Raw genomic sequence first — 4,324 nt, forward strand, 5'->3', positions numbered from 1 at the left:
CGACGACGACGATTCTCCCTGACGACGATTTCCTGGAAGACGTATCCTCCGCGGTTATAAACTGTTAGAAACGAGTTGGCGATAAATCGCCGGGGGTCCGTCGAATTTATCAATTAACGATAATCGCGGCGCTTTAAGCCACGCTGATGATTCCTCAATTTAGCGACGGCCACCGCCAGGATCCCTCCCCCTCCCCCCATCGCGCCACACACGCTCACCATAATTTATCGCCCGCCTCGACGCGATATCTAATCGTCCCTTGGCGAGGTTCCTCCAGGCGAGGCCAACCTCGGCTGGATATTTGTCACCGCGGCTATTTCTCGTTTCCGGCCGAGTCTTTAGACTCCGATTTAACCGATTAAACCGAGTCAAGTTAGGAAGGGGTCGAGTGAAGAAAAGAAAAATTGATTCGCGTTTCGATCCATCCATCCGGATCGAAGTTAGCTGTCAAACTGTTTGTTTCGAATAATGTTTATGACGCGTATATATATTATACTTTTCTATTATTAGTTCAAATTATTACGATTGCATCGACGCTTTTCGTGGAGCGATAATTTTAATTGGCATTTTCTTCGCTCGTTTGTCAATGGAACGATTTGAATATTTAAAAGAATAAAAAAAAAAAAAAAAAAAATAAAAATAAATTATAATGAACAAAGATACAACTCGATATTGGAAAGATTTCTAAATCACGTGTCTGAATCACGTTCCAAGAAAAAAAAAGGAGAAAGAAATAAACGTGACGTATGCAGATGCACGGAACGGACGAAAAGTCGGATCGAAGGAAGGAAGGAAGGAAGGAAGGAAGGATCGGCGGGGGTAAGCTCTGTCTGAAAGGGTGAGAAGGGGGCTGGATATATGCATACGTACATACATACATACATACACGCACGAAGATTAATTATTATAAACCCCTGCCTTTTGCCTACAGTCATCAATTTATACTCCTCTTCTGTGCGGAGATCCCAATTCCAGACCCAATCCTCCGATCCTCGCGCACGGGATAAAGCCTCATCCTCTCTAATTTATGCATGTCGAATCAATCTCTACCTCTTCCCTTCCCCTCTCACCCCCCTACCTATCTTTTCTCTACCTCCTTGCCTCCTTTTCAACCACCTTCCATCTCCTTCCACGTCGCGTTCGCTCCTGTTCGCTCCGCAGCTGAATCCATTCCCTCGACCCCCCTCTCGACGTCGACCCCGATAATGAGGGGCCCGCGTTATCCTGTGCAAATATTTTCCTCGACGACTGTTTGCACAGGCGCGGCGCGGATGCGCGAGGATCGAAGGATGAATTATAATGGACGACGAGTTCGGGTTAATCAGTTCATTCGTGATCATCAAACTGGAGATTCCCTTCCCTTTCCTCTTTTTTGTAGTATGGGAAGGATCCTCTGGGCAAACAGAGATCGAGAAGATGGGAATATTTATTCTAAAGTATGAAATTTCTGAGACAAAGAGAGAATTTGTTAAAATACAGTTTTCAAAGAAGAAGGAGATTTGTAATTAATCATCAACTGGATCGTCAAACTGGAGATTCCATTCCTTTTCCTCTTTTTTGTAGTATGGGAAGGATCCTCTGGGCAAACAGAGATGAAGAAGATGGGAATATTTATTCTAAATGAAATGAAATTTCTGAGACAAAGAGAGAATTTGTTAAAATACAGTTTTCAAAGAAGAAGGAAATTTGTAATTAATTAATCAGTTCATTCGTGATCATCAAAGTAAGAGATTTTTCAGTTGGTGTATGGAAAGGATTCTTCAGCAAACAGAGATGAGGAAAATGAAAAATATTTCTAAAGTATGAAATTTCTGAGATAAAGAGGAAATTTCTCAGAATGTAATTTCCTCCAAGAGAAGGAGATTCGTAATTAATTAATCAGTTCATTCGTGATCAACAAATGGAGATAAAAAAGATGAAGAATATTTCTTCTAAAATATAAAATTTCTGACATAAAGAAGAAATTTCTTAAAATGTAAATTCCTCCATAACAGAAGAGATTCGTAATTAATTAATCAGTTCATTCATGATTATCAAAATGATAGATTTATCCTCTTTTTGAAATTGGTATATAGGCAAACAAAGATGGAGAAGATGGGAATATTTATTCTAAAGTGTGAAATTTCTGAGACAAAGAAAGAATTTCTTAAAATACAGTTTTCTCCAAAGAAGAAGGAGATTTGTAATTTTTGATTTGTATTAATCAGTTCATTCGTGATCATCAAAGTGAGAGACTTTTCAGTTGGTGTATTGATTTTTCAGCAAACAGAGATGAGGAAGATGAAAAATATTCTAAAGTATGAAATTTCTGAGACAAATTTCTTAAAATACAATTTTCTCCAAAAAAGAAAGAAATTCATAATTAATTTCAATTCATTCGTGATCATCAAAGTGAGAGATTCATTCCCTTTTTGTATCTGGATACATGGGAAGAATTCTCTGGCCAAACAGAAATGAGGAAGATGAAGAATATTTCTTTGAAGTATGAAATTTTTGAAACAAGAAGATTCGCAAAAAACAATTTCCTCCTTCTCTTTCTCTCTTCCCTTCTAAATTCTGTATCGATCCGCTTCCACCGTTCGAGGTATTCCCGCGTATACGAGACGGACAGTCGTAAGTAAGAAGCCATCTCTTGCACGATGCATCAGAATGCATTATCCGCGTGCTGTTGCATCTACCGCTCGTGCGGTACCTACCTCAACGCGCAAATATTGCAGGTAGGTGGAACGCACCGTGACGAGATAAAGAGGGACACGCCACGGAGAAACGCGTTTAATATTCCGTGGGAGTGTTGTCCACGCGACCCGGGAGAGAACCCACCACCACCGTCACCCTGTTGCTCCCTCGTCCGCATTTCAATAAAGCCGCCTCCGCCCGGGATACAAAACACGCTCCTCCAACTCCAGTTTGCTTCTGCCAGCTGTTCCCTCCTTTTCCTTCCGATATTTTTAACCGAGTTTCGAAGAAACCTTTCAACGTGAAACTATTATTCGCGAGAAAATCGAGGAGGAGTTTATTATTGAGTTTGTTATATTATTGAGTTTTGATCGTAAAAAGAGAAGCGATTGGAGAGGATGAAATTGAATTTTAATTAGAACAATCGATGAAATATCGGCTGTAGAGTTTGATCATTAATTTTTAAGTAAATTTTGGAAGGATATTGAATTCGTTGATGGGTGAGATTTGTGGAGTGTGTTATGGTGGAAAAAGGAAAAAAAAAAAAAGGAAAAAAGAAAGATGTACTTTGTGCAACGGCGGGAGAAGAAAAATCGTTTACCGTTATATTGAAATTGCACGTCAAACGATTATTAAAAGATCATCTTATCATAAACAATCGTTAAATCTTCGACTAAACGGCAGATCGAAATGTCACAGTTCAAAAACATCGTAAAGGATTTTATCGCATGGATAATTGAATTTCAATATTGTTTGTGGTAGCAGTTTTAGAATGTCAAAGACTGCCTCGAGCCTGTAGAAAAATCGTGGGTGATTACGAATTATCATAGGAAAGCTTCTATCTAAGAAAAATACGCGTAACAACAACGTTTCGATTCAGAAGAGAAATTATCCCCGCGTTATCATCGTTTAACTTAATCGATTATCCGTCGCTTAATAACCCACCATAGAATATTCATTTTCACTGCGTGATCGTGTATCCGCTCAATGAATTAACCGTATAAATTTCTCGATTTTTCGCATTTTATATATATAAAAGAATTTTCTCTCCTTCAATTTATATTACATTTTTCAATATAATTACAATCGATGGAGTCACACGGTGGAAAAAATTTAACGGAGGAAAACTTTTAAATTGATAAAAAAAAAATTTCATTCCAACTCTCTTTATTTCAATTTAGAAATCACTCAAAGAAATTCGATATTTCTTTCTTCATAACAATTTTCTTATCCTTGACTTTCATCTCTTCGAGTCGAAGAATTTTTCTTTTTCGTGATTTACATACACGCGTGATAAAATAATTTCCCTATCGATTGAAATTTCGCGATAAGAATATACGGTGTTATACGGTGTTATAATATACTTTCTCTCCGCAACAATTTCACGGCTGCAAATGGATTACCACCGCGGGTTTCCCCGCCGCGAACGGATGGAGGCAAAAGCGTATCGATTCGCGAGAGAAGGTGCGCTCGCGACACACAATGACACGCGAGCGTCGTTTTCTCCATTCAATACTTCCTCGATTGTCTTGTAACCTCGATCCATAATCCGTATTGGCGGTGTTAATAAGATTTATAAAGGAGAAAGAAAAGAATGCCGCGATCCTTTTCCTTTTTTTCTTCTTTTTTTTTTTTTTTTTCTTCTCTT

At 38.6% G+C, this 4,324-nt stretch overlaps 1 protein-coding gene across 3 annotated transcripts in view; it reads right to left on the reverse strand.

The window, feature by feature from the left end:
* The window catches only part of LOC102679780 (protein grainyhead), an 82,574-nt gene that overhangs the window by 46,395 nt on the left and 31,855 nt on the right, over nt 1-4,324 (reverse strand). The window lies entirely within an intron of this gene.

This window comes from Apis dorsata, unplaced genomic scaffold (assembly GCF_000469605.1).
Source record: "Apis dorsata unplaced genomic scaffold, Apis dorsata 1.3 scaffold_87, whole genome shotgun sequence".
Lineage (NCBI taxonomy): Eukaryota > Metazoa > Arthropoda > Insecta > Hymenoptera > Apidae > Apis > Apis dorsata.